This window comes from Chlorocebus sabaeus, chromosome 21, assembly GCF_047675955.1.
Source record: "Chlorocebus sabaeus isolate Y175 chromosome 21, mChlSab1.0.hap1, whole genome shotgun sequence".
Lineage (NCBI taxonomy): Eukaryota > Metazoa > Chordata > Mammalia > Primates > Cercopithecidae > Chlorocebus > Chlorocebus sabaeus.
In genome coordinates, this window is record NC_132924.1 from 79,218,138 (window position 1) to 79,233,435 (window position 15,298).

Genomic DNA, 15,298 nt, shown 5'->3' on the forward strand with positions numbered 1-15,298 from the left:
ATTCTGTATCTTTGCTATTGTGAATAGTGCTGCAATAAAACATGGGTGTGCAGGCATCCCTTTGATATACTGATTCCTTTTTCTTTGGGTAAATACCCACTAGTGAGATTGCTGGATTATATGATAGTTCTATTTTTCATTTTTTTGAGAAATATCCATACTGTTTTCCATAATGGCTAACTTACGTGCCCACCGACAGTATATAAGAGTTCCCTTTTCTCTGCATTCTCCTCAGCATCTTTTCTGTCTTTTTGGTAGTAGCTGTTCTAACTGGGGCAAGATTATATCTCATTGTAGTTTTGATTTGCATTTCCCTGATGATTAGTGACGTTGAGGATTTTTAAATATACCTGTTGACCATTTGTACGTCTTTTGAGAAATATCTATTCATGTCCTTTGCCCCATTTTTAAATTTAGTTTTTTTCTTTTTTGCTGTTGAGTTCCTTGTATGCTTTTGATATTAGTCCCTTGTTGAATGAATAGTCTGTAAATATTTTATCCCATTCAACAGTTTTTTTCTTCACTCTGTTGATTGTTTCCTTCGCTGTGCAGAAGCTTTTTAGTTTAATATAGTTTCATTTGTCTATATGGATACATGTAACATGCCTGTGCTTTTGAAGTCTTCATCATAAAATCTTTGCCTCGGTGAATGTCTTAGTATTTCCCTATATTTTCTTCTAGGAGTTTTATACTTTAATCGATTTTTGAGTTGATTTTTGTGTATAATGAGAGATAGGGGTTTAATTTTATTCTTCTGCATTTGGATATTCAGTTTTGCCAGCACCATTTATTGAAGAGACTGTCCTTTTTCCAGTATATATCCTTGTTGCCTTTGTCAAAAATCAGTTGGCTGTAAATACATAAATTTTTGGGTTCTCTCTTATGTTTCATTGATCTATGTGTCTATTTTTATATCACTATTGTGCTATTGTGTTTGTTATAGCCTTGTAATATATTTTGGAGTTAGGTAATGTGATGCCTCCAATGTTATTCTTTTTCTTCAGGATTGCTTTGGCTATTTGGGCTCTTTTTGGGTTCCATATAAATTTTAAGATTGCTTTTTCTATTTCTGTGAAAAATGTTATTGGTATTTTGATAGGGATTACATTGAATCCATAGATTACTTTGGGTAGTATGATCATTTTAACTATATGAATTCTAATCCATGAGCATTGGATGTCTTCCCATTTGTTTGTGTCCTCTTTAATTTCTTTCATTAGTGTTTTCCAGTTTTCCTTGTGGAGGTCTTTCACCTCGGTTAAATTTATTCCTAGGTACTTTTTTTTTTGGTAGCTGTTGTAAATGGGATTGCCTTCTTGATTTTCTTTTTCAGCTAGCTTGTTATTGGTGTATAGAAATGCAGCTGATTTTATATGTTGATTTTTGTGTCCTGCAACTTTACTGAATTAATTTATTAGATCCATGAGTTTTCTTGGTAGAGTCTTTAGGTTTTTCTAAATAGAAGATCATGCCATCCACAATGAAGGACCATTTGACTTCCCTGCTTTGCATTTGGGTGCTTTTTCTTTCTTTCTCTCGCCTGATTGCTCTAGCTAAGACTTCCAGTACTACGTTTGATAGGAGTGGTGAAAGTGAACATCCTTGTCTTATTGCAGTTCTTAGAGTAAAGACTTTCAGCCTTTCCCCACTAAGTATGACGTTAGCTGTGGGTTTGTGTCTTTGTTATGTTAAGATATGTTCTGTGTCTAGCTTGTTGAGTTTTTATCATAAAGAAATGTTGAATTTTATCAAATGCTTTTTCTGTATCTATTGAGATGATCATATGGTTTTTGTCCTTGATTCTATTGATAAATGATGTTTATTGATTTGTCCATGTTGAACCTTCCTTGCATCCCTGAGATATTTCCTGCTTGATCATGGTGTATTATCTTTTTTGATGTGCTGTTGGATTCGTTTTGCTAGTATTTTGGTGAGGATTTTTGTCTCTGTGTTCATCAGGGATATTGGCCTATAGTTTCCTTTTTTGTTGTGTTCTTGTCTGGTTTTGGTATCAGGGTGATGCTGGCGTCATAGAATGAGTTAGGGATAATTCTCTTCTCTTCAATTTTCTGGAAGTTTGAGGAAAATTGGTGTTAGTTATTCTATATAAGTTTGGTAGAGTGGCAGCGCAGGTACCCAGCCCCGAGCTTTTTCTTTGTTGGGAGACTCTTTATTACTGATTCAATCTCCTTACTTGTTACTGGTTTTCTATTTAAGAAGGCTGGTTCTTAATAGCAAAAATGGAAGCCCGAAGACAGTAGCATAAGAGCTTCAATTTAATAATAGAAAATAACTTTCAAACCATAATTCTATACTCACATAATATTTCTCAAGTATTAGGACAAAATTAAGAGATTTTTAGAAAAACCCCAATTTGAGCATTTACTAATAGATCTTTACCAGAAGAAAATTCAAGGATGAACTTGAGGAAGAAAGAGAAGGTTCCAGAGAGGTAAAAAAGAATGATAAACACAGATACTGGTAAATGTGTGGATTTCAATACACTAACATTGACCCTGTAAAATAATGATTTTAATAAATCTGTATTTGTGGAGGCAAAACAAAATAGGCCCAAAATACTGAAACAAAAATAGCATATAAGTTATTAGTGTTATGATTAGCAAAAATGTATTCTATCCTTCTAGTATTCTTTGGGAGGAAGGTAAGGACATTGATTAACTTTAGTCTTTATAAGGATATGCATCTTAAAACATCTGGGGGTAAAACAGGAGGGGATAGAGAAAGAGAAGAACAATCAGTAGATCAGTAGAAACCTACAGTCAGTAATCTGCAATAGGGATCTGTAGAAAATTAAGACGGTAAAAATAAATTGAAACTTACCTTTAATCCCAACAAAGGTAAATGGACCACAATTCAGTTACAAGGTAAAGAATGTCAGATTGAATTTAAATAAAATTATGCCATTAAATGAGACATAAGGATACAAAAAAGGTGCAAAGTCAAAGGATATAAAAGCTGGTAACTTCAAAATAATTAAAGATAGACTTTACTGGAAAGTTATAATAATTGTAAACTTGTATGTATCTAATAACACAGTATCACAATATTTTAAGCAAAATGACAAATCTACCGGGAGAAAGTGACACTTCATTATAGTGCAAAATTTTAACACTTGCTCTCAGTAAGTTTTGGATTAAGCAGACAAAAATCAGTGGGATATAGGAGATTTGAACAGCACAATTAGCATGCATTGTATAAGGAACATATAGGAACAGTTGGAGAATATACATCTTTTGCTAGTACATAAGAAATATTAATAAAATTATCCACATGCTAGATCACAAATCTAGCTTTTACAAATTTTGGAAATTCAGTATCATATAGAACATACTCTCTGACAACAATCCAATTGTGAGATATAAATCTCTAAAACTAAAAAAATCCTCTGTATCATTCAGTGCTCAGATCAAAACACCACTGCAGCTATTTTGAGCAGAAAAGATCTTCATACTAGGAATCAAGTGATTACAAAATTGTTGGAAGGCATGGAGAATTGAACTTTAGGTGGGGTTTATGGAGATGTACCCAGAACAATATCGCAAGGGCACTGCCTTGGACTCTGCCAGGGCGGGAGGGTGGGAACAGGTTTCTGTGGCAGCTGTCGTGCCACTGGGAACTGTTGAGTTGAACAGACCACTGGACTGTGATCCAGGCATCTCAGTCTGTTTGGGCTGCTATCAGAAAATACCTTAGATTGGGCAATTTATAAACAATATAAATGTATTGCTTATAGTTCTGGAGGCTGGGAAACCCAAGATCAAAGTACCAGAAGAGTGTGTGTCTGGTGAGGGCCTGTTTCATAAGTGGCGCCTTCCGATTGTGTCCTCATATGGTGGAACCCTCTTTTCTTTTTACTTCTTTTTCTTTTCTTTTCTTTTCTTTCTTTCTTCCTTTCTTTCTTTTCTTTCTTTTTTTTCTTCTTTTCCTTCTTTCCTTCCTTTCTTTCTTTCTTTCTTTCTTTCTCTCTCTCTCTTTCTTTCTTTCTCTCTCTCTTTCTTTCTCTCTCTCTTTCTTTCTCTCTCTCTTTCTTTCTCCCTCTCTTTCTTTCTCCCTCTCTTTCTTTCTCCCTCTCTTTCTTTCTCTCTTTCTTTCCTTTCCTTCCTTTCCTTCCTTTCCTTCCTTTCTTTCCTTTCCTTCCTTTCCTTCCTTTTCTTTCTTTCTTTCTTTTCTTTTCTTTTCTTTTCTTTTCTTTTCTTTTCTTTTCTTTTCTTTTCTTTTCTTTTCTTTTCTTTTCTTTTCTTTTCTTTTCTTTTCTTTCATGAGGGTCTCACTGCCTGGGCTGGAGTGCACTGGCATGATCACAGCTCACTGCAGCCTCAACCTCCTGGACTCAAGCTGTCTTCTCACCTCAACCTCCCAAGTAGCTGGGACTCCAGGAGCACACCACCACGCCCAGCTAATTTTTGTATTTTTTGTAAATACAGGGTTTTACTGTGTTGCCCAGGCTGGTTTTGAACTCCTGGGCTCAAGTAATCCTCCTGCCTCAGCCTTCCAAAGTGCTGGGATTACAGGTGTGAGCTGCTGCACCTGGCAAGCCTTTTTTAAGGGCACTGATCCCATCTGTGAGGGTAGAGTCCTTATGGCATAGTCACCTCCCAAAGACTCCCACCTCTTAATACTTGCTTTAGAGGATAGATATCAGTGTATGAGCTCGAGGGGATATGAACATTCAGATCACAGCCCAGGGATCAGGAAGCAGCCCCTGCTGCCATCACAGCTGCCACACACCTGCAAAGCCAGTGCCTGCACATGAGAACTCTGAGTTCAGTGTTGCCACCATCAAAACCAACTCTTTTTTTTTGAGACGGAGTCTCGCTTTGTTGCCCAGGCTGGAGTGCAGTGGCCGGATCTCAGCTCACTGCAAGCTCCGCCTCCCAGGTTTACACCATTCTCCTGCCTCAGTCTCCCAAGTAGCTGGGACTACAGGCACCTGCCACCTCGCCTGGCTAGTTTTTTTTTTGTATTTTTTAGTAGAGATGGGGTTTCACCGTGTTAGTCAGGATGATCTCAATCTCCTGACCTCGTGATCCACCCGTCTCGGCCTCCCAAAGTGCTGGGATTACAGGCTTGAGCGACTGTGCCCAGCCAAAACCAACTCTTAACACTCAAAAAACCCAGAGAGACTAGACGTGGGAGCACTATGGAAGAAAAACAAAACATTTCATGACCTTGCCTGTCAGCAGGAAGAGGGCGTTTACTTCTGTTCCTCCTTTCAAATCATGTGTAGGTGGGTCCAATAAAGGAACCTAATTCACATTCAGAACTGTAGCTGCAAGGGAGTCTGATATATGAAATTTTTCACTTTTTGGACTCTAGTACTTTTTTTTTTTTTTTTTTTTTTTTTGGAGACAGAGTCTCGCTCTGTCACCCAGGCTGGAGTGGAGTGCAGTGGCATGATCTTGGCTCACTGCAAGCTCCATCTCCTGGGTTCACGCCATTCTCCTGCCTCAGCCTCCCGAGTAGCTGGGACTACAGGCACCCACCACCATGCCTGGCTAATTTTTTGTATTTTTAGTAGAGACAGGGTTTCACTGTATTAGCCGGGATGGTCTCAATCTCCTGACCTCGTGATCCACCCGCCTCGGCCTCCCAAAGTGCTGGGATTACAGGTGTGAGCCACCGCACCCGGCCATCTGAACTCTAGTACTTCTGTAGTGTAGAAAGAGGTTTGTAGAAAGAGGATAAATGCCAATTTACCAAATCCATCACCCCTCATAGGTCAAAGGAAAAAATTCTGGTGTAAATAGTTTTAAAGTTGAACAATAAAATACAACATATCAAAACTTGTGAGGTACAACTAAAATGAAACCCAGAAATGGATAGTTTAAGGGGTTATATCAGAAAAGAAAGACTCAACATCAATGAGATAAGATTCCAACTTAAAAAATGTAGGAATAAACCTGGCATATCATACCCAAACAAAAAGAGCAGTTTAGAAATATTAAGAGCACTATATTGACATAGGAAAGAAATAGTAGAGAAGATCAACAAAACCAAGAACTGGTTCATAGAAAAAAAGCAATAAAATAGACTTCAGGCAAAATTATCCCATAAAAAAGAGAAAAGATATAAATAACAATGATAGGAATGAAAAGGGGAATAAAACAGCAGATGCTGCAGGCATTAGGATAGTAAAAGGAAATTATGAATAACTTTTTGCAAATAGGAAGGTTTAAATTATTACATTCTTAGAACAATGTAACTAAATTAACTCAAGAATAAGTAGAAAAAGGAATAGTGTTATGATCTTAACCAAATTGGATCAGTTGTTAATATCATCCCTTGAAGACACCAAGTTCAGAAGGTTTTATAGGTGACTTTCACCAAACTTGAAAACAGTAGATAATTCTGCTTATAAGCAAACCCTTTCAGGGAACTTATTTCGAGAAGAGCTGCATTTTTAATAGAATTCTCTCTATTTTTAAATGTTGGCAATTATTTAAACATTTTTGTCAGTGCAGGCAAAACAAAATATGTCTGCAGGATGGTTTCAGCCCACAGTCTGACAGTTTACAACCCCTGATCTAAACCTTACACAGGAGAGCTGATCCAAATCATAGTGCAATTAAATGGAATGATTTAGTTCCAACATTAAGAAAATTTGCTGATGGAATTATGAGACAAGGATATGCATTTCCAGAGGTGGTTGTGGAAATAGGCTCTGAAGACTAAAAATTGTAGCTGACTGAAGTACTCCTAATAAGACTCATGTGCAGTCTTGCCTGGAAGCAGAGGGATGGACCAGATGATCTTTCTGGGTTGTTTCATGGACTGTTCTAGTCTTTCTAATAAATGCAGTTTTCTCAATGCATCCCTTCTGTGTTACCATCTGATCCTGTAGTAAACAGTGATTTGATGCTTCCTCCAGACAATCTTGCTTCAGGAAAAAAGGGTTAGAATATTTAGGCCCAGTTTGGGGCTGAGAATCTTTCACAGCATACAGTTACTTGCATGTCTTTTATTAGGAGAGTTAATGTAGTGTAGTTATTAATAGCACAGACTTTGGGTCCAAATTCTCTTCATTTGACCTTGCTTCTGTCACTTCATGGCTATATGGCTTTTCCTTGCTTTTGTTTCCTCAGTGGTGAAATGGGAGTAAGACAGGATCCCTGTTTTAAAGGCATTCACACTGTAGTTGTAGGAGACAGGCAAAAAAAAAAAAAAAGTAATGGGGATGGTGGCTCACATTGTACTCCCAGCACTTTGGGAGGCTGAGATGGGAGGATTGCTTTTGAGCTCAGGAGTTTGAGATCGACCTGGGTAACATTACGAAACCCCATCTCTACAAAAAATACAAAAATTAGCCAGGCGTGGTGGCGTGTGCCTATAGTCCCAGATATTTGGGAGGCTGAGGTGGGAGAATAGCTTGAGCCCTGAAGTGAGAGGAAGTCGAGGCTGCAGTGAGCCGAGACTGCACCACTGCACTCCAGCCTGGGCAACAGCAAAACCCCATCTCCAAAAAAAAAAAAAAAAAAAAAAAAAAAAGGATGCATAGTATGTATCAGCTAGCAGACTCCATTTCCCCATCCTTGAGTCTAGCCTTGGCCATGTGATTGGTGTGGCTAATAGCATGGGGCAGAAGTGCTGGTCCTCTAGTCCTGAGTCTGAGTCTCAAGTGTTGGTGTGTTCCCACTTGCTTGCTTGTACTTCTGTTATCGCTATGACTAATTTGCTAATCCCTGGGGGAAGGAAAGATAGGTGGAGCCGAGCTACATTCAGCCTAGATTATTCAATCCCTAGCTGCCTACAGAAGTATGAATGAGTCCAACAGAGACCAGCAGTACTGTCCAACCCTACCTAGACTAGCCACCTCCCCAGCTGGCTGGCAGATGAAGGAGAATTAACAAATTCCTGTTATTTTAAGCCATGGAGTTCTGGGTGTTTTTTTACACAGCCATAGCTCACTGATATAAACAGCTGAGATTTATTAAGGTCTACTTTGTGCCCAGGACTCTTCATTTTCACAACACCCATGGGGTAGGTACAGGGCATGCTAACTTAATTAAAATATAATTAATGGAAATTTGATATAGTGCAATAAAGATATTAATAAAATCGTGCTTTGTGTGCAAAGTTTGAAATGAGGCAAATTTCTATTATACATCTCGCCTCCTCCCATCGCTCCTCCACCCCCAGCCAAATCTTGTCAAGCATCATGGAACATCAAGGTTACGTGACTGGTTATAACCAAGGCTGACTGGTTGAGTGTGTTGTAAGTGGTGCCTGCTTGACAGCAGAAATGTTTGATATTCTTTATCTGGATTAGCTTAAATTACTGCGTTTTGTATAATGAGAAGTCTATATTGAATTTGTCATATAAAAAGAACAGCTACTTTGGACTATCGTTATTAGCTCCAATGAACAGATGAGGGAAGTGAGACATAGAGAGGTTAAGATCATGTGGTTAGTAAATGGGTACTGCCTTCTAGGATGATGGACAATGCCAGAAGTTAGAGAAATTCCAAAAGCCTAAAATGGTTTTTCCTCATCACAGGACACAGTTCAGGAGTATCTAGTCGCTGCAGGGGATCTGACTTCAGGCTGAGAGGGTCAGCCCAGGTTTACCAGACCATGTGCCCTTTGCTTTCTGTCTTCAGATTCTCAAATTTCTAGTGATTCAGTTGTTGATTTTGTATATTCTCCCTGATATTTGATATTTTCAACCTTGTATTTAACACTACTAGTAATGCGATTGTCCTCTGCTCCCTGCGTCCATGACTTTTAAGCATTTCCTACTTTGTTAATGTACTTTGTTAATTTGGATTAAATTTTAAAAATCATCCATCTCTGTCTTTTCCGGTTTTTTAGCTGTGTTCTCACCTCTGCCCTCAGGCTCATAGAAACACCAACATGGCACATGTATACATATGTAACAAACCTGAACGTTGTGCACATGTACCCTAGAACTTACAGTATAATTAAAAAAAAAAAAAAAAAAGAAAGAAAGAAACTGGGCCTAAATGGGAATAAATTCCTGGCCCTTTGTTGCCCTCTAGTGGCCTCCTGAATTACTGCTTCATGTATTTGACGTTTAATCCACTGTATTCTGGAAGCACTTGTCGGGCCAACAGTTTTTTTTTTTTTTTTTTTTTTTTTTTTTTTTTTTTTTTTTTTTTTTTTTGAGACGGAGTCTCGCTCTGTCGCCCAGGCCGGAGTGCAGTGGCCAGATCTCAGCTCACTGCAAGCTCCGCCTCCCGGGTTCAAGCGATTCTCCTGCCTCAGCCTCCCGAGTAGCCGGGACTGCAGGCGCCCGCCACCTCGCCCGGCTAGTTTTTTTTTTTTTTTGTATTTTTTAGTAGAGACGGAGTTTCACCATGTTAGCCAGGATGGTCTCGATCTCCTGACCTCGTCATCCGCCCATCTTGGCCTCCCAAAGTGCAGGGATTACAGGCTTGAGCCACCGCGCCCGGCCGGGGACCAACAGTTTTAAAGGGTATAGTTCGTAACTGCATTTCATCTCTCACTGGATCCAGCCTCCTTCATGATAATAAGTTATGTGTTTGAGGAAAGCTTAGACATTTAAAGATTTGAGGCAAATTGATAAAAGTTATTTCAGAGAACCCCAGGAAAGTTCTGCTCTAACGTTTTGACCTCCAGTTGAGCCCTGTGCTGACAGATATTTTTCCTCTCAGTGTTAATGAGAAGCCAATGAATAAGTCAGTCAACATTTGCTGAGCACCTATCAAGTACCGCACACTCTTTTAGATGCTGGGACCTTGGTGGAAGAAAGTGTCAAGCTCTTGCGTTGCTTTTCAAAAAATATTCTGCTATTATCATTTTAAAAAGCTGACAACCAACCACCCCACTTTACATGACTTAGGTGATGAGGAAAAGTTCCTGTTGCTTTTTCTAACCCCAAGTGAATCTACGTCACTATAGTCCTGGCTTGGTTGTAATACGATCGGAGAAGTCACCAATAATGGGTTAAATAATGTAAGATTTATGGTAACCAAATTTTTCATAACGAATGTACAATGAGCAAATTCAATTTTCTACAGCAAATAGTAAAACAAGTGTCATAGTCTCTGGGTTAAGGTTACATCACAGTAAACCACAGCAGCTAAAATAGAATTTCGCAAGAATTCTTGTGGCAAAGGAAGGACCCAGTTTTATGATCCGACTTGAAAGGGCCTTTACTCCAACTTGGCTAAGATTCATCTTTTTGGTGTCTTTGAGACTAGCTGGGCTTGCTATTCTCAAAGCATTTGTGATGATAGTATTTTTATGTTTTAAAAGTTTCTTAATGACCATTTTTGGAACATGTAGCTTTAGATTTCAAGTATAATCTTAAGACTGAAAAAAGTCCTGCAGTTTATAGCTTTCTATTTTTACATGTAATGCTGATGGCCAAAGTTGCTGCTGTTTAGGAGCTTGACTTGTAGGGGAGAGAGCCCATGATCGGGTAAGTAAGTAAGCCCAGGGGAACAATGCCTGGGTAAAAGTCAGACTGGGCTAAATGTCACAGTTCTCTCTGGCTCTGTCCCTAGATCTTTGGGCTTCCACGACTTAATTTAGCACCTGCTGTGGTACTGCACCAGCTGGTAAATCTTCACAGGGTCTATTGTCCCTGACTGGCTTCACCTGGCCCTGGGCCCTGGTGGGGGATTGGAAACGTCCTCCTGACCGGTGTTAGTTGGGGGTCACTTCCTTATGCCATGCTGAAGGCATGCGACCTCCCCTCCAGGAGTCGGTGCTTAGCACAAGTCTCCTTCTGAAACGTCAGTGCCTTTTGAGGAGTTTCCCTCTGTCTGTCGGGAAGAGGGCGGAGGGGAGTTTGTGGAGATACTGAACGTCTACTTTAGGTAGTCTCCCTCTCTCAGGCCCCTCCCATGAAGAGCTCCATGCAATGAAGCAGGTCCAGGTTTTGTGGTTGATACGTTTTGGCTCTGTGTCCCCACCCAAATCTCATGTTCAATTGTAATTCTCAGTGTTGGAGGTGGGGCCGGGTGGGAGGCAGTGGGATCATGGGAGTGTTTCTTGTGAATGGTTTAGCACCATCCTCTTGGTATGATGATGAGTTATTGTGGGATCTGGTTGTTTAAAAGTGTGTGGCACCTCCTGCCTTGCTCTGTCTTGCTCCTGCTTCCGTCATGTGAAATGCCTGCTCCCCCTTCACCTTCTGCCATGATCGGAAGCTTCCTGAGGCCTCCCCAGAAGCAGAAACCTCTATGCTTCCTGTACAGCCTTCAGAACCATGAGCCAATTACACCTCTTTTCTTATAAATTACCCAGTCTCAAATATTTCTTTATAGCAATGTGATAATGGGCTATTAGTCTGCTGGGGCCTGAAGGTTGACATAATTATGTGTGTGTGAGTGGTCTGTAAGCAAAAGAGCACAAAATTTGGAATAAAAACTAGATACAAAAGGGAAAATTTATTTAGAATGAGAAAGACATCATCAGAAATTAAATTTTTTAAGCTAAAAAATGCCAGAAATGTCACAAAATTGGGTTGCCGGGTGGCTAGGAGAAATGGACTTGAAAGAGAGGGATGGCAGTTGGAGAATTAGCAATGCCAGAGAAAGGTGAGAGTTCTAGAGGCCCATGAGTGAGCCGGGGGCCTGAGAGTGGCTGTGAGAGGAACAAGTTCCCTTCAACTTTTGGAGCACTGGCCCTCAACTGGCAGGAGCATCAGTTGGAAGCTAGTTCAAAATGCTAATTCTGGGTCCTCACCCCAGACCAACTGAATCAGAAACTCAGGGACGGGGTCCAGCCATCTGTGTTTCGATAAGCTCCCCAGAGGATTTGGAAGCATACTCAAGTTTGACACCTCTGATGTAGAGGAGAGTGGAACCCTGTTGTCCATGTGAGCATCTCCTGTTAAAAATATAATTACTGACCAGGCGTGTTGGCTCATACCTGTAATCTCAGCACTTTGGGAGGCCAAGGTGGGAGGATCACTTAAGCCCAGGAGTGAAAGATAAGCCTGGGCAACATAGTGAGACCCTGTTTCTAAAAAAAAAAAAAAAAAAAAAATTAGCTGGCTATGGTGGGCCGCACTTGTGGTCCCAGCTACTCAGGAGACTGAGGTGGGAGAATTGCTTGAGCCCAGGAGGTTGAGGCTACAGCAAGCCGAGATCATGCCACTGCACTCCAGTCTGAGCAACAGAGTGAGACCCTGTCTCAAAAAACGTGGCTGAAATTTTTTTTTTAAATAATGTATTTTGTGAGGTGTGAGTGTAGTGGTGCCCTCAGCTACTTGGGAGGTTCAGGTAGGAGAATCATTTGAGCCCAGGAGTTTGTGGCTGCAGTGTACTATGATTGCACCCGTGACTAGCCACTGCACTCTAGCCTGGGCAATGTAGTAATATCCTGTATTTAAAAATATGTCCAGATACACACACATACACACACACACGTAGGCAATACATACACAGATGATATCTTTCATAAAGCAAACCAACTCATACAGCTTTTATGTTATGGTTGAGTGTCTGAGAGATAAGTGATACCATCCACCATGATTGGGTGCTAAAGAGAATACATTTTAAGGCGAGTGTAGAAAGGAAAATTCTCAAATCTCAGTATTCTCTACAGCATAGTTTATTAGCCAGAGACACATGGTAGGTTGTTTTTCTGCTAAATTTATGCAAGTGATTGTTAAAATTTTGCGTCATTTACAAACAACCACAACAAAATCGAATTCAGGGTAGAAATTTATTTTATTGTTTGCCACTAACTGAGCTAACTTATTTTTCTTTTAACTTTCCATTTTTTTTCCAGCTTTTCCTTCTGTGTTCATGGTTGGGGTGTTAATAGCATGTCTAAGCTAATTGCACTCCTGATGGTCTAATTCTAGTCACTGTCATTTTTGGCAGGAAAATTCTGAGTTTGGCATGCTCTCACACTGCACACAGGCATGCTAAATTAGCTGGGAAGAATCTGAGAATGCTAGATTTTTATAACCAGGCAGAATAAGTCCAAAAATACCATCAAGGATTGTACAGAACAGTTAAGAATTCTGCTTGGTAGGCACTGGGCATAGAGCTGCCAAAACAACAAAACAAAACAATAAAACCTAAAAAAGAATTGCATCCACTCCAGGGAAAGCTTGTGTGATGACCTCTCTTGCCACTCTGGTGTTACTGGCGTGGGCCTTCAGGATGTGTATTAATGTTTTAGTGAAGGGGTCTTTGGGCTACACATGACATGACAGAAACCCAACTTGAACTGATTTTTACAAGGAGAGAATATATTATGTCTCATAACTGAGAAGACCAGGAGGAATCAGGCTTCAGGCATGGCTGACTCCAGGGGCTCAAATTCTATTGTGTTAGGTAGTCTCTAGACTAGCTCTCAATGATCCTGGCCTCCTGGTACTCATTCCCTGTGTAATACCCTCCCCTTGAGTGTAGCTGGACCTAAGATTTGCTTCTAACAAATAGAGCACAATAAAAACGATGGGATGTCGTTTCTGAGATTAGGTTGCAGAGGGACTGTGACCTGGGCCTTGCATGCCATTGCTTGCTCTTCTTCTCACAGAGCCCTCCATCTGCAGGATTCAAGTTGTCATGTTGGGAGTAGTCCTATGGAGAGGCCCTGGTGGCAAGAAACTGATGTCTCCAGCTCTCAGCAAGGACCCGAGGCCCGCCAACGACCACGTGAGTAAGCTCAGACTCAGGTGTGCTCTGAAACCTGCTGCTGGGTGAGTGCAGTTCTTCCCGCAGGAAGCCCTGAGATGACCGCCGCCTCTGGGGAGACCTTGAATTAGAACCACCAGCTAAGCTACTCCTGCATTTCTGACCCACAGAGCAGGTGAGATAGTAAATATGTTGCTTTAAGTGGCTTCGTTTTGGGGTAATTCATTCCTCACACTCAGTAACCAGTACGAGTGCCATCTACGGTGGTCTCTCTCCAGTTCCCCCAGAGCTTTCCTCTGGCCTTCATGACCAGGCAGAGATGGCAAAACAGTGGCCGGGAACTCCAGACTCATGGCCTAGCTCCCTCAAATAGTGACTTTCTCCTTTGCAGTAGATAAGGAACAATTCCTGGGTTTGAGTCTCATGAAACTGACTTAGGTCGCTTTCTGCTGGATCCCTTAGCTTTGATTTTTCTTTGTGTCGTTCCCTCTGTTGGCTTGGAAATGTGAGAGATTATAACTGGAAAGTTCCAGGTCAGCCTTTGTGGCCTCTCCGTTTCAGCCTCCCTGAGTTCTAGCCTATGCCAAAGTGACACTGGAGTTTCTTCTGCTTTTTTTTTTTTGGTTTTTTCCATTGGTGAAGCTCGACAAAAATTGAGGTGGTGGGACAGAGAAGGTACAGACAACTTAGATGAGGCAGTGGTAGGTGCTTCTGCCACTAAATAGTGCTATTGTTAATTTATCTATTAATACTTATGAGTGACTACTAAAGTGTTAGTAGTTTTAATTTTCTATCTTTATGACCAAGCATTGATTAGTTTCTATAAGCCTCCTGAGCCCAGTGATTGGCTCAACTGCTAAAATTATACCATACAGTTATATAAACATGTACCAAGCGTTGACGGGCTGCTGCAGAGCTCTGTTCCCAGTGGGCCTCATGGCTGCAGCACTCATCCTGAGTTTTGCCTTCCCACCTCTAGCTGCGAGTGGAAGAATGTCCTATGCAAAGGCTGGGGCTATAGATGTAGGGACCTGGGTTTGAGTCCTGGTTAGAGTGTTGCCTTGGCCTCTCTGAGCCATAGTTTTATTTTATTATGTGAAACGAGAATTTTAGTGCCTGCCTCATAGAGCTGTTACAACTGTTAAATGACACAAAACTTATCCTGTTGTTTATATTTACTTATTCCTGGAGCATAGTAAATGTTTTACATATTGTCCATAGAAATAATGTTTTAATGTCCCTCTTAAAATGCAGAAACTGGCCAAGTGCGGTGGCTCACGCCTGTAATCCCAGCACTTTGGGAGGCCGAGGTGGGCAGATCACAAGGTCAGGAGATCAAGACCAGCCTGGTCAACATGGTGAAACCCTGTCTATACTAAAAATACAAAAAATAGCTGGGCGTGGTGTCACGTGCTGTAGTCCTAGCTACTCAGGAGGCTGAGGCAGGAGAATCTCTTGAACCCGGGAGACGGAGGTTGCAGTGAACCAAGATCATGCCACGACGCCCTAGTCTGGTGACAGAGCGAGACTCCATCTCAAAAAAAAAAAAAAAAAAAAAAAAAGAGGAAGAAACCAAATCTGAACAGGCACTTCATATAATGATGTAATTAATGAGTTCAACAACTTCTGAACTCTTCTAATGACATAGCTTAATCTACAATAGACTTTTATTTTTACTTTTTGGTAGCCACATGTAT

At 40.7% G+C, this 15,298-nt stretch overlaps 1 long non-coding RNA gene across 2 annotated transcripts in view; it reads left to right on the plus strand.

The window, feature by feature from the left end:
* The window catches only part of LOC103226705 (uncharacterized), a 139,462-nt gene that overhangs the window by 21,633 nt on the left and 102,531 nt on the right, over window positions 1-15,298 (plus strand). Inside the window, exon 2 of one of the 2 annotated variants that reach the window (XR_005242386.2) lies at window positions 13,504-13,622. This is a non-coding gene — a long non-coding RNA (uncharacterized lncRNA). The remainder of the gene's footprint in view (window positions 1-13,503; window positions 13,623-15,298) is intronic. The other variant, XR_005242387.2, reaches the window with a different exon arrangement.